Source organism: Canis aureus, chromosome 23 (assembly GCF_053574225.1).
Source record: "Canis aureus isolate CA01 chromosome 23, VMU_Caureus_v.1.0, whole genome shotgun sequence".
NCBI classification, from domain to species: domain Eukaryota; kingdom Metazoa; phylum Chordata; class Mammalia; order Carnivora; family Canidae; genus Canis; species Canis aureus.
Window position 1 is genome coordinate 11459638 of NC_135633.1, and position 23874 is coordinate 11483511.

The 23874-nt window shown below is 35.4% G+C and overlaps 1 protein-coding gene across 1 annotated transcript in view; it reads left to right on the forward strand.

Moving 5' to 3' along the window:
- The first annotated feature begins 26 nt into the window (after positions 1 to 26).
- Positions 27 to 23874, forward strand: part of SOX6 (SRY-box transcription factor 6) — a 665852-nt gene continuing 642004 nt past the window's right edge. The window contains exons 1-3 of the mRNA XM_077866355.1: positions 27 to 324; positions 1913 to 2048; positions 16036 to 16186. The gene's annotated coding sequence lies outside the window, so the exon portion shown is untranslated. The remainder of the gene's footprint in view (positions 325 to 1912; positions 2049 to 16035; positions 16187 to 23874) is intronic.

A 23874-nucleotide genomic window follows, 5' to 3' on the forward strand; every position in this document is an offset into this window, starting at 1 on the left:
GAGCATTCGTGTAGTTGTAGTTTTCGGGCTCACCTCATACCGATCTGCACAAGAGGGATGAGCCGGGGAACGGAAACTACAATTCCCAGGAGGCTCAGCGGCGCAGATCGCGCTGCGTGGCGGGAGTGCCCTCTAAAGCTCCGCCTTCTTCGGCCGGTGGAGGGAGCTTTCCCGCGGATGGTTATGGCGGTGAGCGTTCGTGTAGAGCTTCGTCGCCACAGAAGGCGGCTTAGAGGCTTCGTCGCCACAGAAACGGGCATTTCGCTGTGAGATGCTGCGCGACTGATAGAGGCGTCTGTCGTAGTTAAGCACCTAGTTTTAAATGTAATGTTTGAAGATTATTGACTCCTCCCTGGTACCGTTTCACCCCCCCCCCCCCCGCGACAAAAACCTTAAAAAAAAAAAAAAAAATATGGCTTCTACTGTTTCCCACCCTCCTGTTCTCTATTATTCTTCAGGGGTTTTTAGATGACCGGCAATGCGGCTTTCTAGAAGATTAATGAATATTTTGCCGCTTTCTCGTTCTCACCGAAATGAGTTCAATATGGTTCCGGTTAATTGGCTGTTATTAAAAACCAGGGTCCACCTGAGGGAAATCTGTAAATTGTTGACACAGCTTTTTGTGAAGTGGGAGTGACCCTAACCGACCTCCCTGCTGGTATATGGGCAATGGTACTTTCGGGGCCTCCACCAAGAGGAGTCCGTTTCAGCCAGAAGGCTCTGTATCTTTTAATTTTCCTCAAAAGTTTTTGTTGAATTGAGGTGAAATCCACATAAAGTAAAATTAACGGTATTACGGTGTATGATTAAGTGGCATCCGGTACATTGACAATGCTGTGCAACCATCACCTCTATTTCCAAGACCTTTTCGTCACCTCAAAGGAAGGTCAGTTACCCATCGAGGAGTCCTTCCCCATTCTCTTCACTCCACCCCCCCGGCAGCCGCTACTCTACTCAGAAAGTGCTGTGTCTAAAGGTTGTACTCCGATGTTAGAGATTCATTCATGCAACATCAAGATCGGTGATTTTTTAAACCAGTCCTGAACCTGTGTTCCTTCAGCCCTAACATTCTGTCAGGATTCTTGTCCTTATGTATTCTGAAGTTTCTGACTGACTTTGATCACACAAAAAAAAATTAAATAAAATAAATAAATTTTTGCGCAAAAATCAGAAAATGGTATGACAGGATAGATTTAGTGTACATTTTGGTGAGGAGAGCAGCCTGCCTGTGAAGCTGTTTCACTATCAGCTTCTGAATGTAGCAATTTCTGTAGTTTTGACTGCCTGTGTAGAGATACTTTTACTGCGCTAGATTTCAGATGATCTTGGTACCATTTACAGAACTGACTAGTGGAAGACTGGTCTTTATTTAATGTATACGGTCATATATTCAAATTCTCCTTAAGTTTGGAAGCAAAGGAATAACAATGCTGATTACGATCATATGAAAAAAAAAAATCTCAGAGTTGTATTTTATGACCAAACAAGGGCACCTTAATCAATTAGTTCTGTGGTAAGAATAAAATCAAGGAGAAGAAGAAATCCATGAGGAGAAGTATTTTGGGGGAATGGTTACTTGCTGATTACTATGAATTAAAATATTTTGTGTATTGATTCTACAAAGATTCTGTAGATGTAATTACAATGAAGTTACAGTTACGTTACAGAATCTTCTAGGATTGACTATGGTTCACATCCAAAGGGTTTGACAGACTATAAAAACATACAATTTAGAACTTGGCTTTATTAAGAAATAAATGAGGTGACTGAATAGATAATTTTGAATTGCTGAAAGAATTCAGGAATAAAAAAGGACTATCAATAAGGTTAGTAGTTACTAAATAGTACTAACTTAAATTAACTAATGTTCAGATGAGTTTAATGAGCTAGCAACCTTTTATTTCTTTACCAGAATTGTTGGCACCTGGATGATTAAATCTTCAAGTTATCGTAAATCAAGATCACAAGCCAAAAAGTAACATAGGAAATAAAAAAGACTGGATCATTCTAAGAAATTTTACTCAGTTTCGTTACAGAAGGCTGTATAGGTGAGGGTGAAATTATAGTGCAATAGAAATTCATAAATGGCACAGAAACTCAGTAATACCCTTCCTCCTTGTTCCTGTAAAAACAAGAAGATACTCTGTACACCTGTTCCATTTAGGGGTGGTGTGTGTGTGTGTGTGTGTGTGTGTGTGTGTGGCAGTGGGAGAATCTGAAGCAGGCTCCATGCCCAGTGTGCAGCCCCATGTGGGGGCTTGATCTCACAACCCTGAGATCATGACCTGAGCTGAAATCAAGAGACACTTAACTGCTTAACCAACTGAGCCACCAAGGCACTCCAACAACTGTTCATCTGAATTTTTTGTTTCTGTATCTTCCAGCACAATAGGTGCCACAGAGTAGTAACTTTTTTTAGTACTTCAATTAATGAAGTATGAAATTATATAATGTAACAGAGTGGTACCTCCTATACATCCTAGAAACTTAGCAATGTTCTTTTTATTTTTTATTTATTATTATTTTTTAAGCAATATTCTTCTTTATTAGATAGTAAAGACAATGAGAGGAGGCTCTGTTCCTCATAGGACTTGGAAATACTTTCCTGACCATGCCTTCTTCATTTTTTATGTACCCAGTACTTTAGCATGTAATAGGCATTCATAAATGTTTGTTTCCCTTCAGCCAAGAGAATCATAACAATGTAGTTAACAAACCTAAAGAAGACATAAAAGCTCTGATAAATATGCTCTGTACAAAAAACTTGCTACTGCTTTATCTGAGGCTGAAAAAAAATTCCTGGAGCCAAAGTTCTAACTACTATTTATTGAATATCCACTATGCATCATGTGTGTTGCTAGGTGCTTCACAACAATTTGCAAGGATTTTTATTTTATACATGATGAAGTTTTAAGAAAAGTTAAATGCTTGCTCATGATCATATAGCTAATGAGTGAATGGCTAATCTGGGATTTGGTCCTTAAATGTGTCTAACACCAAAAACCTGTGCACTTTCCACTGTGCCAGTATAACTCAACACTTATATTGGCAGCTTAGTATGCGTCAGTGTGCTAAATTTGAAGAAAACTAAAAATAAGTATGTATAATCTCTTACCTTGAGGAATTTATAGCTTGGTGGGGGAGGGATGACTAAGTGGCACAAGAAAGTTACAGATGAAATGCTGTGGAAGCAGTTCATGTATTCAGGAATGGTTAGCGTCCTGTGAAACTGAAACCCGACAAGCACAGAAGGATATTCTGAGACAGAACTCTATAGGCTGATCAAAGCCATCAGTTTGAAACTATGTGTGTTCACGTTCAAATCCTTTCATAGATTTATAGTAACCTTTTCCCATGCCTAATAGTTTTCCACTTAAATCCATTTTATGTATCATAGCCAGACTCATCATCTGAAAATGGAATAGAGACTCCTGCTCAAAAACTGCCCAGAGCTCCCATTTTGTACAGAATTAAGTTGATATAATTAGCCTATAATTAAGGGTCTATATTTTGATTCTCTGTTCTTATTTTCCGTGCTACCTTTTGTTTATCTTGGTTAGTCTGTCATTGCTAGTTAAATAAAAATATATGTGCTATAATAGAAGTATGAACAAAAATACAAGTCTTACTGGGTATTCTAGACTGTCAAAGAATCTTTTGAGTAGAATCTAAGATTAGCATCATAACTTGTATATAAACCGTGACTCAGTAAATTTTCATTGTATTATATGAATGGATATGGTCAGAGAGGAGCAAGTTTACATGGTAAGATAATGAATTTTTTTATTTTAGACATATTATATTTAAGGTATTAGTGGGTCACCAAATAGACCTGTCTAGTAGGCAGTTAGAAATAAGGACTTCAAAGTTAGGAAAGGCCATAAATTTGGAAATCTCCAATCTAGAGATGATGGGAGTGACTGAACTTACTCAGTGATCACATAGAAGAGAGGTCCTTGGAAAAGGAATAAAAAGAAAACAGTTAAAGGTAGGCAGAGCCTGAGATCAAAAGATTGATGTAAAAAAAAAAAAAAAAAAAAAAAACAAAACAAAAGATTGATGTAGAACAAGGTGAGTTGCATATCATTGAAGCCAAAGGAAAATTATTTGAAGAATGTGTTGTTTAATTGGGAGTGAAACTTATCTTAAACCTGATTTTAAAGGCATCATATAGGGATGCCTTGGTGGCTCAGTGGTTGAGCTTCTGCCTTTGGCTCAGGTCGTGATCTGGGATCCTAGGATCGAGTCCTGCATCAGGCTCCCCATGGGGAGCCTGCCTCTCTCTGTGTGTCTCTCATGAATGAATAAAATCTTAAAAAAATAAAAAAAATAAAGGCATCATATTAAGAGAACTGAAGGGCCTAACATACAATCCTGAAGGCAGGGTATAAAAAATATTTGTGATTGATGATGGTTGATGATGATGGGATGAATTCCCATTCTGGCCATGGGATGTGCACATTTGCCATGTTGTTACTGTAAATATTTACTGTGATGTAAATATTGACTTGATTACACATACTTAGAAAATTTAAAGAATGGAGAATAAAAAGGAAAAGGAAAATGTATTTGCTTCTAAAATTGCTTCAGTAAAGTTGTTGATATGTTTCTCTAATTTGCAAAAAGCAGCCATATTCCAATAGTTGTCAAAGGGAATTTCTGACTTTAGATGCAAAAAGCAGCCATATTCCAGTAGTTGTCAAAGGGAATTTCTGACTTTATTTTTTTATTTTTTTATTTTTTAAATATTTTTTTAATTTTTTATGATAATCACACAGAGAGAGAGAAAGGCAGAGGGAGAAGCAGGCTCCATGCACCAGGAGCCCGACGTGGGATTTGATCCCGGGTCTCCAGGATCCGCCCTGGGCCAAAGGCAGGTGCCAAACCGCTGCGCCACCCAGGGATCCCAATTTCTGACTTTAAATCAACGGTGATACCTTTTTTGGGGGCAGGGGAGAAATTTGAGAACATTTTAGTTAATTCTCCAAAATTACTTTGTTGTTTTTGCCAAATATAAAAATGATCTGTCAATATGAGACTGGCTAAATAAATTATGGTAAATAGATCACCATGTAGCCATTTAAAGGACAGGAAACTCTCAAAAATTAAAAATAGAACTACCCTATTATCCAGTAATTGCACAACTGAATCCCAAAAATACAACAACAATAATTCAAAGGTATTCACGCATCTTATGTTTATTGCAGGATTACTTACAACAGCCAAACTATGGAAGCAACCCAAGTGTCCATTGATGGATGAATGTCCATTGATGGATGGATGAATGAATAAAGAAGATATGGGATGTGTGTGTGTATTTATATTTATATATAATAGCCCTTTGCGACAAGATGAATACATCTAGAGAGTATAATGCTAAGCAAAATAAATTAGCCAGAGAAAGACAAGTACTATTTGATGTCACTCATATATGGATTTTAAGAAACAAAATAAAGGAGCAAAGAAAAAAAGATAATCCAAAAAACAGACTCTTTTTAAAATTTAAGTTCAAGGGCAACCCTGGTGGCATAGCAGTTTAGCGCTGCCTGCAGCCCAGGGTGTGATCCTGGAGACCCGGGATCGAGTCCCATGTCAGGCTCCCTGCATGGAGCCTGATTCTCCCTCTGCCTGTGTCTCTGCCTCTCTTTCTCTCTGTGTCTCTCATGAATAGATAAATAAAATCTTTAAAAAAAAAAGTTTAAATTCAGTTTGCCAACATATAGTATAACACACAGTGCTCATCATATCACATGCCATACTTAATGCCTGTCACCCAGTTACCCTGTCTCCTGACTCCTCTCCCCTCCTCCAACCCTTTATTTGTTTTCCAGAGTTAGGAGTTTCTCATGGTTTGTCTTCCTCTCTAATTTTTCTTCACTCAGTTCTCCCCCTTCCCTTATGGTCCCTTTTACTATTTTTTATATTCCACATAGGAGTGAAACCATTTGATAATTGTTTTTCTCTGAACTTACTTCACTCAGCATTATACCCTCCAGTTCCATCCACATTGATGTAAATGGTAAGTATTCATCCTTTGTGATGGCTGAGTAATATTCCATTGCATGTATATTTTTTTTAAATTTTTTAAAATTTATTTATGATAGTCACACACACACAGAGAGAGAGAGAGAGAGGCAGAGACATAGGCAGAGGGAGAAGCAGGCTCCATGCACCGGGAGCCCGATGTGGGATTCGATCCCGGGTCTCCAGGATCGCGCCCTGGGCCAAAGGCAGGCGCTAAACCGCTGCACCACCCAGGGATCCCTGTATGTATATATATATATGTATATATATATGTATATATATAACATCTTCTTTATCCATTCATCTGTTGATGGACACCAAGGCTCCTTCCATAGTTGGATGTTGTGGACATTGTTGCTGTGAACGTTGGGGTGCAGGTGTCCCATTGTTTCATTACATCTATTATATCTTTGAGGCAGTAGTGCAATTGTTGGATTGTAGGGTAGCTCTATTTTTAACTACTTCAGGAGCTTCCACACTGTTTTCCAGAGTGGCTGCACCAGCTTGCATTCCCACCAGCAATGAAGAGGGTTCCCCTTTGTCCACATTCTTACCCACATTTGTTGAGAAACAGAATCTAACTATGGAGAACAAACTGATAGTTACCAAAGGAGAAGTTGTTGGTGGTGAGGATGGGTGAAATAGGTGATGGGGATTGAGGAGTATACTTATCATGATGAAAAAAAATAAAGTAAAATAAAACAGCAAAAAAAAAAAAAAAAAAAAAGGAAATTTTTAAAGTACTTATGAGAGACATATTGTTGAATAAAAAAAGCGAAGTGCAGAACAGTGTACTATTACACTGTATTTGTATTAAAAAGATGGATAAGAGTCAATATATATGCATAAAATATTTCCACAAATATACCCAAGAAACTGATAATATTTATAGATTCCATGCTTGGAGTGGTGGTGGCTGGGGACCTGAGGTACAACGGTGAGAGGGAGTCTTTTCACCATACTTTATCTTTTGAATTTTAAGTTGTCGGACTTACTAGCCTATTAAGAAGTTAACCATAAATGAATGCATAAGTAAATTAAATTGGGTTTGAAAAAATCCAGAGTCACAGGTAAGCAGACTCATACAAAGATAAAATAAACCCATTGTAAAAATGTGGAAAAGCAAGTATAAAGAAGAAATAATAAAAATCATACTGTCCTAGTACTGAGGTGAGCACTGTTAACTTGTAAGTGTAATTCCTTCTAATTTATTTTTTCTAGTGATTTGGAGGATATATATTTTGTTTTGTTTTAATGTTATTAATGGCCATGTTTTAGTTTTTACCCTAACCAAGAGTAAAACAATATCTCAATGTCTCATGACTCCCTACCTGTGGGAGGAATTTCACTCCTCTCCTTTTGTTCTATTCTTCCCTCAATTCCGGGATAGTATCATTTATGGTTTAGGTGCAGATTATGGTTATTGCATCAGTTTTTATATCACATATATTTTCCAACAATAATGTTTGGGGGACGCCTAGGTGGTTCAGCTGTTGAGCGTCTGCCTTAGGCTTAGGGCATGATCCCAGAGTCTGGGAACAAGTCCCACATTGGGCTTCCTGCATGGAGCCTGCTTCTCCCTCTGCCCATGTCTTTGCCTCTCTCTCTCTGTGTCTCTCATGAATAAATAAATAAAATCTTAAAAACAAAACAACAATAATGTTTGGGCATATGCCTTCAGCCTTTTAAAATAACAGCTTTATTGAGATATAATTCATGTACTACATAGTTCACCTACTTAAAATACACAAATAAATATGTGTTGTTATTTTTAAGTAGGCTCCATGTCCAATGTGGGGCTTAAAATCACTACCCTGAGATGAAGACTCACATGTTCTACCGACTGAGCCAGCCAGGTGCCCCAAATGTTTTTTTTAAATACAGTCTCAGAGTTGTGCAGTCATTACTACCATCAATTTTATAGCATTTTTATCACCCCAAAAAGGAACACTGTATCCATAAGCACTCTATTTTCCTCCCATTGACCCCAGCCCTAGACAACCACTAATCTACTTTCTGTCCATATAGATTTGCTTATTCTAGCCATTTCATGTAAATGATATACAACACGTGATCTTTTGTGACTGATTTCTTTCACCTATACTATTTTCAGGGTTCGTCCATGTTGTAGCACATATCAGTACTTTATTCCTTTTTATGGCTGAATAAGATTCTATTATATGGATATACCACATTTTGTTTATGCATTCATCACTTCTTGGATATTTGGGTTGTTTCCACATTTTGTCTATTATGAATAATGCTATGAACATTTGTGTATAGGTTTTTGTGTGAACATGTTTTAAGTTCTCATGGGTATATGCTGGGTCATATGATTACTCTATGGTTAACTTTTTGAGGAACCATCAGACTGTTCTCCAAAGTGGCTGTATCATTTTACATTCTCACTAGCAATGTATGAAGGGGCCGATTTCTCCATACTCTGGCCAACAGTTGTTACCTATCTTTTTGGTTATTGCCATCCTAGTGGTTTCAGTTTTGAAACCAAATCTTTTGAGTGGTTTTGTGACAGAAGATGAAGTGTGTAAACTATCAAGGATACTAATGGCTATATATACTAAAGGCTTTATATAAGTCCAGAAAGATCACATATCTGGAATTAGGTCTGGCTGTAGTATTTGTGCTCTTAATCACTATGTGTTGGTGCTACACATAAAGTTAACTCACATGGTATAATCTTTAATCTTTATTTAGTGAAAACTTGACAATAATACATTTCTTGCAAATTGGAGATGCTTAGTTCCAAGAAAGAGTTCTTTTCTTTTCTTTTTTTTTTTAAGATTTTATTTATTCATGAGAGAAAGGAGAGGGAGGCAGAGACATAGGCAAAGGGAGAAGCAATCTAAAAAAAATCAAGGACTTCCTCAATGTGCTTGTGTCTACTAATTCAGTCATTCATTACTGTGTCCAGTAATTCTCAAAGTACTTTTGTGTTTATGATTCAGTTTTATATAACATAAGGACTACTGTGAACTATAATTTTTATGTTAACAAGTGTTGTTGAATAAGTAATTGTGTGAAGATGGAGAGTCACTGAAGTTCTTTGGACCTCAGTTTCTTCATCAAACTATGCTTCTATGATTTGGATTTAGTTCAATTATAAAATTCAGATGATGACAATCATTTCTTAGTTCTCTGAGAGGGAAATTTAGTTTAGTAGATGGAATTTTCTGTTTTAAGATATTTTTTCCCTTGAGATTTTCTCAACTTCGGAAGTTACTGATAGAAAAGCTCAGAGTTGATCATGCTTTCTTTTGACAGCTTTTTTTTTTAAATGGACATTTATGGTTGCAATTCTGATTTTATATTCTTTAATTTATATTCCTATAAATTACTCATAATTTCTTGCACAGGTTTTCCTATTTTGTAGTAGTATTTCATGATTTTTTTATAATTTACTAATGTGCAATCATTTAAGCTGGTCTGAAGTTTTTGTTCTGTTTTGTTTTAAAGATTTTATTTATTCAGGGGCACCTGGGTGGCTCAGTGGTTGAGCACTTGTCTTTGGCTCAGGTCATGATCCTGGGTTCCCAGGATCAAGTCCCACATCAGGCTCCCTGCAGGGAGCCTCCTTCTCCCTCTGCTTATTTCTTGCCTCTCTGTCTTTGTCTCTCATGAATAAATAAATAAAATCTTTAAAACAAATAAGAATAAGAGATTTTATTTATTCATTTGACACACACAAAGAGAAAGAGAGTGAGCGCATAAGCAGGGGGAGCCGGAGAGAAGGCAAGCTTCCTGCTGATCAGGGAGCTCAATGCGGGACTCCATCCCAGGACCCTGGGATTATGACCGAGCTAAGGCAGATGCTTAACCTGCTGAGTCACCCAGGTGCCCCTAGTTTGAAGTTTCTAAAGTTTGTACTACCTCAAATACTTTGTGATATACCTTGATTATATATATATTAAGTTTAGAACACTTTACTAAACGTTTCTAGGGCATAAGTAGGAAAGAGACACTATTTTTCTGCCTTCAAAGAATTTACATTTTAATTGTAACAGTTTTAATTCAGTTTACTAATTCATAAAATATATCTGGAAAATTTGCCAGACTTGGGCATGGATGAAAGTGATTAATGGGTTTCCTTCAAGGGAATGCTGAATGTCTAGGGACTCTGAAAGGTTTATCTGGTTCTAAATGAGTGTACAGTTTGGATCATCTTTGATTGACAAGGCTATTTTACAACTCTGTAGGGATAAAAGTTAAATTGTAAATAACTGAGAACATTGCAAACATTTTTTAACCTATAAAACTGCAAATGATTCCTATTCTCAGCAATACAAATGGATTTTGTCCAGGAGAAAATATAAATCTTTATAAGTCAAATTCTATTATGAATTGATTTTCACTTCTTTCTGATTTCCTCATTAATTAATAAGGAAATCAAATCTGACACTTAACATTTTGATTCATGTTCTTTTTATATTTACATAAGAATCATGATTTTATCATTTTGGAAATTATACTTTAGAATTTTTATCTACTTATATAACGCAGATAGAGTTAAATATAAATACATACAAATTTTTAAGAAGTACCCATATATATACTGAAAAGTAATAAAACAGCACTTATTTTTTTAGACTAAGAATAATATTTTCACAAACAATGAATGTACATATAAGGTGAATTAAAATATATTCATAAGGGGACGCCTGGGTGGCTCAGTGGTTGATTGTCTGCCTTCTGCTCAGGGTGTGATCCTGGGGTCCCAGGACTGAGTCCCACATTGGGCTCCCTGCAGGGTGCCTGCTTCTCCCTCTGCCTATGTCTCTGCCTCTCTCTTTGTGTCTCTCATGAATAAATAAAATCTTTAAAATAATACAAAAATAATAAAATATATTCATAAGCAAGAAGAAAAATTATAAATAAAAGCATTTTATGGTCCCACCATCCAGAAATAATCACCGTTAAGACCTTGGAATACAGTGTTTCAGACTTATTTTTTGTATGTATGTAATTTTTTTTCTAAAATAGGCTAATAGTATATATTGATTTACGCCTTTTTAGTTTTAACTTAAAAGTATATAAGTGAGCACCTTTTTGACATTTCGTTTTTATAGATTGTATTTCAGCATTTCTAAGGAGAGGGGGTTCTTGTTAGCTATCAACTGCAATTACTTAGTAGGTGACATGTCATTATTTTTAACATGACAACATGTTAAATAGATATACAAAATTACCAAGTGTAGAAGAAATTAAAGCAAAAATGTGAATACTTTATAAAAGGTAGCCACTCTGGAATCTTGGAAGTCTGCCTATATACACTTCATGGTGAAATCTCTTGTTTGTTTTTGTTTTGTTTTTAAAAAAGAAGCTGATAGGGGCACCTGGGTGGTTCAGTGGATTAGGCATCTGACTCAATCTCAGCTCAGGTCTTGATCTCAGGGTTGTGAGTTCAAGCCCTGTGTTGGGCTCCACATCCAGGGTGGAGCCTACTTTAAAAAAGAAGAAGAAGCTGGCATGTAGGTTATTGGGGAATTAAGGGTGGGGGGAAGAATCCAAGACTACAAAGGAAAGGAAGCCTGGGATATCGGTATAGGAAAGCAGTCCTATCCTAGCTGTTAACATTTAAAAAGCCTTTTCAAGGACTGAAGAAATAAAGGCTACAAATGTCTGGAGCTTGAAATGGCTTTATACTTTTGAACTTGTTATGAAAGCTTTTCTTAGATCTCTCTTTCCTCCCCTCCTCCAAAACAAAATAGTTTTTAAAAAAGAAATTAAACAGGAAAAGACCAGATAAAAAGGATATTGCTGCATAGTCTATTTTAAATTTCTGCACCAGAAGAATATAGCTTCTTAAAATTAAAGAGAAGAATTGCCATGTTTGAAAGTCTGAGGAAACAGAATAAGTTGTTACATTCTTCAATCTTGTGAATTGCTAGCAACTGAATTGCTAGCAACTCAAATGTAGGTGCACTTCCCGCAGGGATCAACACCTCTTGATTTTGTTGCTCTTACACTTATTTACAAACATGTTAGAAAAAAGAAAAGAGAAGCAATATACACCAAGACTATTCTGTTTTTAATACAGTATTTGGTTGAACACAAATGTTTTATATCTGTCTTCATAAATAGTAAGTTTTTAAAAAATGTTCAAAGGACATGGATTGCCAATTCTTATAAAATTCTTCACCAAAACGCTAGCTATGACTTTCCTCTCGTTTTATGATTTATTTATTATTATAAATGAAATGGAAAAATAAGTAACTGACATTCAGTGACTTGTAGATTTTGTCCTTTTAGCATTATAGACCATAGAGATTGTAGAGGGATTCCAAATCTCTCTACTGGAGTCTAACCCTACTGAAAAAATTTAAAAGTCCTGCAATGTAATACAGAAGTTCTGAAATTTAGTCCCATCACTTCTATTAATTTAGTCATGGCATAGTCACTCAACCTCTCTCAGAGCCAAAATAGTTTATTCTGTTTCTTCCATCTCTAAAGCTCTGTAATTCTGTGAATTTAAAAAACGTGAACGTAATGTTAAAGATAAAATTTTCTTTAAAAAGTAATCTCAACAAATATTTTAAAATTCCAAATGATGTCTTTATTTAATTACTAATGTAAAACAAAGGATACTACAGAATTCTTTTTTGACCACAGAATTTTTTCTTGAGCTTAATTTCTTTGTTTTTTAATATTATAGCATCTGCTGCTTCTACATTTGACATTTTTTTTTCATTTTAGTTTTAGGTGTACAATATAGTGATTCAACAATTCCCTATATATTATAAAATGCTCACCACAGTTATTACAATATTATTGACTATATTCCCTATTAGGTACATTTCAGCCCTGTGACTTATTTATAACTGGAAGTTTGTACCGATTAACCCCCTTCATCGACTTTTTAATTGAAATATAATGGGCATCTAGAAAAGTCCACAAAGTATAATTGTATAGTTCATTGTCACAAAATGAGTATATCTATATAACCACTGCCCAGGTAAAGAAATGAAATATATTTAGTTCCCTTAATATATTCTTTCCCTCCCAGTGACTACATTCTCTTTTTCCCCAAACATAGCTATCTTAATTTTTTTTTTTAAGATTTTATTTATTTATTCATGAGAGACGCACAGAGAGAGAGAGGCAGAGACATAGGCAGAGGGAGAAGCAGGCTCCATGCAGGGAGCCCGACATAGGACTCCATCCCGGGTCTCCAGGATCAGGCCCTGGGCCGAAGGCAGCGCTAAACCGCTGAGCTACCTGGGCTGCCCCACTATCTTAATTTCTAAGAACATGCATTGATTTTCCCTATTTTGTTAAAATATAAATTAAGGCATTAAAAATTGTAAGACTTTGAGTAAAAGTCGATTTGAATCAGGCAACATCCAATCTAGCGGATACAATGGAGCTTCAAGAAGCTGTACAAAATGAAAGACTTCTATACTATAGGCTGAAGGGAACAGGAACAAGGATATTTTATCAGCAAAAGCTGGATTGCTTGTGGCAGGGTCACTTTCTTTTAGGCTATGGCAGAGGTCTAACATTACCTCACTAGTGCTGACCAGTTGATTCTTGATTAGCTGGTGTAAGATTCCATTTCTGAGAGAAGTCAAAACTATAATTAACTCAGGGCACCTAGGTGGCTCAGTTGGTTAAGCATCTGACTTCAGCTCAGGTCATGATCTCCAGGTCCTGGGATCAAGCCCTGCGTCAGGCTCCCCACTTAACAGGGAGTCTGCTTGTTCTTCTGCCGCTCCCCCCACAGTACTCTGTCTCTCAAATAAATAAAATCTTTTGTAAAAAATTTATCAAAAGGGATCCCTGGGTGGCGCAGTGGTTTGGCGCCTGCCTTTGGCCCACGTCGGGCTCCCGGTGCATGGAGCCTGCTTCTCCCTCTGCCTGTGTCTCTGCCTCTCTCCTTCTCTCTCTCTGTGTGACTATCATAAATTAAAAAAATAATAATAAAAAAAACAAAAATTTATCAAAAATATTTATTCATTTTAAAGAGAGAAAGGAGTGGGGTGGGGATGGGCAGACAAGAGAATATCAAGCAGACTCCCCACTGAGCCTGACAATCCCATAATCCAGGAGATCGTGACCTGAGCTGAAACCAGGGGTCAGTTGCTCAACTGATTGGGCCACCCACGCGCCCCAATAAAATCTTTATAAAACCCTGTAATTAAGTCTTGGTTTAGTGATGTGGGGGGTTAGCATCAGTGACTCCATTTGGGTTTGTTGTCTTGTTTTTAACATGAGCTTTATTTAAATAGAACCAGACAGTATGTATTCTTTTACATCTAGTTTTTTTTTTTTTTTACACAATGTTATTGTGAGAATCGTCACTGTCATTATGTAAGAGCTTGGTTCATTTTATTTCTGTATAGTATTTCACTGTATGAATTCACCTGTTGTTGAGCCTGTGGGTTTCCAGTTTGGGGCTACTATGAATAATGCTGCTTTAAGATTTTGTGTGTGTCTTTTGAAAAAAATGTGCATACATTACTGTTAGGTATATGCTTAGGAGTAGAAAATAATATGAAAAGCTTTTCCAAGGTATGTGTACAAATGTATATTTCTATTTCAGACCATAGAATTTAATGGTTCCTTTATGATTATCAGAATGAATTGATCTCTAATATGGAGAATTTGAATTTTCCCAGGAGAAAATTGGTATGTAAACACTGATTAGGCTTATTCATGCTTATTTTGAAAATATCATAGCCCTACTCTTTGGTGACTAGGACTCTGGAATTTCTCACTACTCATTATTTGATATAGGAAAAAGCAATTGAGTTTTTGCTAATTTTTGTTTCTTCAGAGAACTGAGAGTGGTGGGAAAAAGTAAAACTTCAAAATCATCGAGCTGTTGTTTTCATTTTCTTTTTTTACTTGCTTGGCTAAACTAAGCAGTGTTCTAATAATAAACTCCTTTAGCTGTCATAACATTCTTGAATAATATAGTACTTTCTGCTTTGAGCAGAGAGATTAGTATTTATTATCTATTCCTATGATGTTTCTCCTTCCTCCCCCCCCCCCTTTTTTTTTTTTGCTAATTCTCATTGAAAGCATACATTTTCACTTAAGGACCTTGCTGTGGGCTATCCACCCACCACAACACATTAATAAAAAGCTATTTCTTTTGGGAAAGACAAACACCAAAAACTAAGTTCACTGTAGAAACCTAGATGTCCTCAAAGGCTTTATCTACTAGTGTCATGATATTTTTGTTCTATTTTTAATTCAATTCTGGAAAATAGATTTTCCCTAATCAAAATATCACAAAAATTCAGTGATTCTAGATTGATGATGGTTTGAGTTGATGTAGAGAGAGATACTAAATCAAAGTAGATCAAGAGGATCAAACGAGGTCATATATTTGAGAGTACTTGGTAAAATTTAAGGTGTTGACATCGTCATCATTATCATCATGAGAAGAATTTAGTCCTTTGTAAGAGGAGGAGAAATAAACAGTCTAGATATAATAGAACTCTATTAACTGCAACGGGATCAGTGCTATCCTATAGAAATATACTGAGCCACAAATCTGAGTCATGTATGTAACTTAAGATTTTTTAATAGTCATGCTAAAAAAAGAAAAAAATAGATGAAATTAATTTTAATAATGTATTTTTACAGTATATCAATATAGTAGCATTTCAATATGTAACCAAGATAAAAATTATTGAGATATTTTACTTTATCTATTTTTACCAAGTGTAAAAAAATCCAGTGTTTATATTCTAGCACATCTCACTTGGGGGTGATCACATTTCCAGCGCCCAATAAACCACAGATTGCTATTGGCTACCATACTGGACAACACAGATTTGGGGCTTTCCATGATAGAATGGGAGGGTGCTCCATGCTGTACCAAGTGGATATGATTCACTCATGCTTTTAGCGGTATTTCACTGTAATGCATACTAATAGTGAGTTGTTAGTCTATGTTTTGAGATATAGTAGGATTTCAAGTTTCTAAAGGAAGAAAGAGCCCTGAACTCTATTACTGAAATTCATTTTCTGAAATTTTTCCAACAGGACTATTTTGCTAGATTCTAAATGATAAAACATAGAGCCTTGAAGCCCATAGAAGTCCAGTATATTCTGAGGTAAATTGCCTATTAATGAACAGCAGCAAGAGATATAACTGATGGATGAAAATTAAATGATACAACATTCGGAACAACTGGTAGGTGAATAAAAAAGGAAATATATTAACTGTAAAATTTTTATGAGGGAAAAACAATGAGCATGATTGATTATATGAAAAGGACTTTGCTATAGACTGAATGTTTATGTCCCTGAAATTCATATGTTGAAACTTAATCTCTAACATGATAGTATTTGGAAGTGGGGACTTTGTGAAATTTTTAATTGTCCTTTTAAAAGAGAACGGAAGAGTTCCCTTTCCCCTTTCCACCATGTGAAGATACAGCAAAAAGACAGCCATCTATGAAGTAGGAAATTAGTGGTTCTCACTAGACACTGAATCTACCAGGGCCTTGATCTTGGATTTCTTAGTCTCCAGAACTGAAAAATAATGTTGTTTAAACCACCCAGTCTATGGTATTTTTGTTAGAGCAGTCTGAATGAACTAAGACAAACTTTGAAAGTTTAGCAGAGGGTTCCCTGGGTGGGTCAGTGGTTTAGTGCCTGCCTTTGGCTCAGGGTGTGATCCTGGAATCCCAGGATCAAGTCGTGCATTGGGCTCTCTGCATGGAGCCTGCTTCTCCCCCTGCCTGTGTCTCTGCCTCTTTCTCTCTGTGTCTCTCATGAATAAATAAATCTTTTTTTTTTTTTTTAAATGAAAAGTTTAGCAGAGTAACTTTAGGGAAGTTGGAAATCAAGCAAAAAGTTCCAAGGAAGTAGACTCTTTTTTTTCAATAGAACAATGCTGTATAATGTCTCATTCACTAGGAGAGTCCATATAAACCTATTTGAACTACAATATACCTGAAATATTTGTCCTTTGCAGTAATTACTATTCTAAAACTAAAAGTAAAAAAATTAAAATATTTTATTATTCCTTTTTTTTAAATTTATTTTTTATTGGTGTTCAATTTACTAACATACAGAATAACCCCCAGTGCCCGTCACCCATTCACTCCCACCCCCCGCCCTCCTCCCCTTCTACCACCCCTAGTTCGTTTCCCAGAGTTAGCAGTCTTTACGTTCTGTCTCCCTTTCTGATATTTCCCACACATTTCTTCTCCCTTCCCTTATATTCCCTTTCACTATTATTTATATTCCCCAAATGAATGAGAACATATAATGTTTGTCCTTCTCCGACTGACTTACTTCACTCAGCATAATACCCTCCAGTTCCATCCACGTTGAAGCAAATGGTGGGTATTTGTCATTTCTAATAGCTGAGTAATATTCCATTGTATACATAAACCACATCTTCTTTATCCATTCATCTTTCGTTGGACACCGAGGCTCCTTCCACAGTTTGGCTATCGTGGCCATTGCTGCTATAAACATTGGGGTGCAGGTGTCCCGGCATTTCACTGCATCTGTATCTTTCCTAATACTTTTGAAAAATTAGGTAGAATTTTTTAGATGATGAGATGGATGGAAACACAGCTATTTTTAAGGACTAAATGGTTAATGACAGAGCTTTTTTTCCCTAACCTTTTATTATGAAAATTAAAAACATATACACAAGTAGATGGAATAGTGAGTGTGGATACCTTGTGCTTAATAGAGAAGTAAAAAGTTGGTAAAGAAAAGTTGGATCAAAGTTTCCTCTATCAGTCACCAGGTGTTGACAAGAGCAGCTTGAGATGGTTTTGTAGTTTATCAGATTTGAGTTCTGAAGGAACAAAAGGAGCTGGAGAATGCACTGATTCATGACTGAGTAAATAGATAACATGGCAAGTTCTTTGCTGACCAGTGATTAGATTCTGGAAGTCGGCAGCCTAGGATTCCTGGGTTTGATTGTTTCTTCTTTCATCAGTGGTAATTATTAATTATTGGTATTTTGCTTGTTTCAAAATTATGAGTTTCATATTTTATGTGAATCTTAGAGAATTATTAGCTATTGAGAAAGCAGTGAATTTTTAGGAACAAAGTCGATTTCCCTAAGAAAGTTTATTCTAAATGTGTTATCCATATTAAATATTTTTTTGTTTATATTGTAAATGGTTTATGTAATGTCAAACAGAAAACAATTTATCTATATTTTCAAATATTTCATTTATAAATAGTAATAATTATGTAAAAGATTTCGACAACCAAAGGCTTTGTTTTGTATATGGTTGCAAAAGTTTGTACTGGTATTTTGGTCACTGTGTGGGAAAGTTGTTAGGTGAATTTTCGGTTAGGGCTATCAGCATAAGACAATGTAATATGTAAGAAAAAGCCTGAATCACAAATCAGAAAACCTGGAGACATTGTGGGTGTGTCACTTATTATTGTGTGTCCTTGGGCAAATCACTTCTCTTTCTGTATCTCAGTTTTGATATTTGTCAAATGAGAGGTTTGGAATTAGACACACCTGGTTTTTGTTCATGCAGCAAATATTTATTGAGAGCTATTTTGTGCCAGGCACTGAAAATATTAATTAACAACATAAATAAGTTAATTGGCCTCAACCTTTATGGAACTTATGTTCTATTTTGGTAGATGACAACAAAAGATAGAATGCATAAAACAATTACAAAATATAATAAGTACCATAAGGAAACAAGGGACTCTTGACAGTGTAGCTTGGGATTATCTCTTTGAGTTAGTGACTCAAGGATGAGAAATTGCTGGCTAGGTAACTAATGGGAATGTGTTTCAGGTAAAGGGAACAGCATATGAAAAGGGCTTGAAGCTGGAAAAAGCTTGGTGTGTTCTGGATGCTGAAAGGAGACCAGTGTGAATTAGATTGTAGTGAAAGAGAAGAGAGTAGCATAAGATGAGATTGGAAAGATAGGCAGAGTTTTATAGATCATGGTAATGGACTTTTGATTTTATCCGAAGTGCAATGGTGATTGATTTAATGTTTTAAGAAGCCCCCTTTTATTACAGTCTGGGGAAGTGATTAGAGGAGGTTTAAGATTAGAAGTAAACCTGTTGCATAGTCTAGGTGAGAAATAATGAGGACTTGGGTTAAAGTGGTAGTGATGGAGACGGAGAGATGTGGAGTAATTTAAGATATATTTTATGAGAGGAAACAACTGGATTTGCTGATGGATTGGATATTGAGGATGATGGAAAGGAAGGAATAAAAGATGGCTCTTAGGTTTCTGGCTTGAACAACTTTGGACAGAATTTCTATTTACTTGGTGGGGAAAGATGGACAGATTTGGGTGGGTAGGTATCATGATTTCTTTTTTGGATTCTTCTTTGGACACATTAAGTTTATAATGTCTTTGACTTGTTCAGGTGGTGATTTAAAGAAATTAGACAATTAGGTATTTAAACCTGAAATTCATGTATGTCAGGGATAGAGGTACATGCTTGGGAGTCATGAACATAAGGATAGTATTTAAATTCAAGGGAATGAATGAAATGATCCAAGAGAAGAGACAAATTCCAAAGGTCTGGCTTGAGTTCTGAGGAAATCTAGAACTTACAAGTCAGGTAGAAGAAGTAGATTAAAGAGTGGAGGCTAAAAGGAAGTAGTAGTGAGAATGGAATAAACCAGGAGAGTATAGTTTTTGGAAGCCAAGAGAGATCAGTGTTTCAAGGAGGGAGTTGTTGATTTTGTTCAGTGCTTATGAGAAATGAAATTAAGATGAACACAAAGAAATGACCATTGGGTTTTGTAACATTTAATTTTAATTCTGACTCTGCTACTTACTAGTTGTGTGAATTTTGAACACTTCATTTTACATTAAGTCTCAGTTTTCTCATCTTCAGAAAAGAGAATAACAATACTTGTATCATATGGTTATTGAAAGGGTTGATGAACTAACTAACGTATGTTTACCAGGAACAGTACCTGATAAATTTGGGATGCTCAGTTGATATTAATTAATTCCTTTCTTCTCTAGGTCTGTGATACCTTTTGAAACTTTGAATAAAGTACACCTATCCCATGCTTAAAGATGTTAATTTGTTTCTGAAAATTCTGTTGCTTAGTGAAAATCTATAAAATAAAAAATTAATTTAGTGGTAAAAATTATATTTCATCTTAATGCAAAATACCCAAATATTTTCCCAGATAGAAAAATGTATCATTTAAGGAACAATGAAAAAAATTTATATAAATAATAGATGACATTTAGAAGTAAATAGATTATACATAATCTATTAAGTAATAAAGGTTTACTGTGCTTGCCAAAGGAAGAAAAGAATTGACAATGGTTGGTGGAGGAGGAGTGTAAGGTATTCATTTTTTGGAAAATATGTTATTCTTTCTGCACCACTTTCCCCATCAATGTTTTTAGCCTTTTAGGGGTTCCTGATTATCTTGCCTTCACATTAACTTAATATGAAATTACAGCACATTTTAAAAGTCGTACAAGGGGGATCCCTGGGTGGCTCAGCAGTTTAGCGCCTGCCTTTGGCTCAGGGCGCGATCCTGGAGTCCTGGGATCGAGTCCCATGTCGGGCTCCCTGCATGGGGCCTGCTTCTCCCTCCTCCTGTGTCTCTGCCTCTCTCTCTCTATGTCTATCACGAATAAATAAATAAATAAATAAATCTTTAAAAAAAAATAAAAGTCGTACAAGATGCTACCTTTTCATTCTTTACTAGCAATGCAGAACTTTTGAGTCCTCTAAACGTGGTATACAATGCAAATTTTCCCGCATGATATTCTCTGACAAGGAGTTATTATGTTGTTGCATAAACTGATGACTATTTTTGCCTGGAAGTGTAACATCAAAATATCATATAGTGTATTTATTTAGTGTGTTTTTGGGTAAAAAAAATATTTTGGAAAAAAAGATGTCATCTGAAAGTGATAAACTTTTCATAGCCATTTTAAACTAATAAGTTGCTATCTAAGGTAAGTTTTTATTTACTGATCATATACTCCATGCATGACTATGTTAGGCTCTTTGGAAATAGGTAATACATTTACAATTTAATGAGTAGCTTTTAGCAAGCAGAATTTTAGGTGATTTTTAATTTTAAGGAAAAATATTGAAAAGGCAAAAGCCATTAATTGCATCTTTAATAATGTGAAATACTCTCTCAATTGAGTAAAATATGAAAACCTAATTTATGTTAACTGGAAATAAGAAAATATGATTATAAAAATGTAGTTACACTTTTAAACTATGTATTTTAAAAAATATATTTTTTAAATTGGCACCTATACCCCCAAACTGGCAAACCATCTTGTGGGGAATCATAAAGCCCCTCTGGCAGATGGGTAGGAGTATGGATGCACCAGAGAACCACTGTCCAGGCAGGTTGGATTTCCATTTCATGCCGAGCTTATACATCTAAGGCACATGTATTTCTTGGCAAAAATCTGAATTTCCTGCTGAAAGTCTTGGCATAGATAAACATAAGATCAATGAGTTCCAAGATAGGGTTTTTGCCCTAAGTATCCCTGTGTATCTTCTATTGGCATGATGCTTTTAAAGGAAATATAATTGGTAAGTCACTCATTTCCCCCACTAAAGTTGCTATATGGTAGTTTTAATAATATACTGTACAACTGTTGTTACTAGTTGGTGTTGTATATATCTTGGTCCCAGAGCAATAGCATGTGCAGATTGAAAATCAACCCGAAAGATTTCCTTGAGTGATTATTGCAAACTGAAACTTAATTTTATTTCTCTCTGATCATCTTCCTTTTGTACTGATATTAGATTCAGTATCCACTCTAGTAGCCCATCCAATGATGAGGTTTGTAGGCATCCCTAAACCTGAAAAAATGGCTGAGATGAACTCAGGGGCATTCTTTATTTTTCTGAAAGTAATTCTGTATGGCTTATTTCAATTTATTTACTTTTTTCTCCAGAATTACTGTAAAGGTTTTCTATTTCACTCATTACAGCACAGTGTTTTTCACATTTGAATAGACTGCATCAACATGAATTCTTTATAAGGACCTTAAAAACAAACTTTGCCAAGTCCCCGAATACAGAAGTGAATTCACATCCCAATACTCAGCTGCCTCATGAATAAAGGAGAGCCTGTGCCTGACACTTTGAAGCTGTAGCTGTTAAACCATACAGAATATTTACCTCAATAAATCATTATAAGAAACTAAGGTACAATTATACCCACAGAGAAAAAGAATTCAAAACACTGATTTATGTGTTTCAGTGCCTATTCCCTCTCCCACTATGTTTTGAATTTTATGCATGTTTGTCATCTTTGGCTGCTCCTATGTATCTTTAAACTAATGGGTTCTGATTTTTTTGTAACATTCCTCATTAAGTTTGTTATTTTTCTTAGACACACAGACATGATTTGCATAGTACAAAGTTTTACATTTAAAATGAACTATATCTCATTTCTTAGGGCTGAAGCAAAAAAATGGAAAAAGTGACTTATTTTAAATGAAACACTGACTTTGCTTAATTTGTGGGTATTTAAGCATAAGTTCCATATAAAGGATTTCATTCGGCATTTATTTTGGAGTACTGGGAAACAGTAAAGACCTGGGATATAAACAGGAAGTAGACTACTGACCTAAAGAACTACCTTCTACTAAACTCTTTTGCTTATTTAAAGTGATAATAGTATTATGGAAAGAAATGTTTGTTCACCAGTGTGTGTTTTGTCCTTCTGAAAGTAAAAAAGCCCAAAAGCAAAAGTAAACCAGTAACGTGGAGAAAGCAATGGCAATGAACTTGACAAAGGGTCAATGTACAGATAGGAATATTTTTGCCTCGAATAATTTACAATGTCATCTAGATGTGATAGGAAAAAAGGCTTTCTAATGATATGTTATAAATTGACATAAAAAGTATTTTAAAACAGCAAAATAACTTATCAGCAAGGATAAAAATGTTATATCTTACTGGTTTAATTTAAAATTATTTAATTTTTATAAGTTTAGAAAATCAAAGTACATACAATTCCTGAACTTTATCATAGAAATCAGGGACTGAAATTTAATTTAATTAGTTATGTGATTGGTTTGGCTCATAGGGTTGTACTTTTAAACAATGTAATGTTATCTAGATGTTATCCCCTTTTTCAATCAGTGTGAAATTGTGGATATTAGTTGGGTTAAAGTCAGACCTTTAATGAATTCCTTATTACTCAAGCAATAAGACTTCTCTTATTGTTTCTTATACTTTTCTAATGGGAGGAATATAAGGATATATATAGATTGTAGGTTATTTGGGATTCTGAGATCTTCCCTTCCCCTACTTCTCTAATATTACAACCTGTTTATTTCCTTCCAATTACTAATTACTGTCTATAATTATTTTATTTATTGTGTACTTTGTTTATTGTTATCTTCCCAGTAAAAGCTCCATATAGCAAGATCTTGTTTATGTTATTAATAATATATTCCCACTGCCAGATAGATGTTCCTGGTGCATAGCATGTGCCTAGTAAGTATTTATAGAATGAATGAATGAAGGGAGCCAGTGTAGTGGGCACTCTTGTTTACTTTCATGCTTTTTACTATGAGTACAGGGTGGCTAAGGTAAGTGGAGTTCGATCTTGAGGGGAATGAGAAAGTCAAAGAAAACCAGGATAAGACAAGAGAGAATCCAAATGGAGAAAAGAAAATTAAACCCAGTTATTGAAGAGCAAATATTCAAAATTCATTGACTTTTCATGTAGAAAGTGACTCACAATAAGAAGTCATTTGAGAAGAGTAAGATCAACAAGTCAGAAAGGAAAAACTAAAAGAGAAGCTACAGTGAAAAAATAACCCCATCTATTTATTTATTTTGATTACATTTTTATCAGGCGCCTACTCTGTAAGGAACAGCATTAGGCATTAGGCACTGAGCATACTTTGC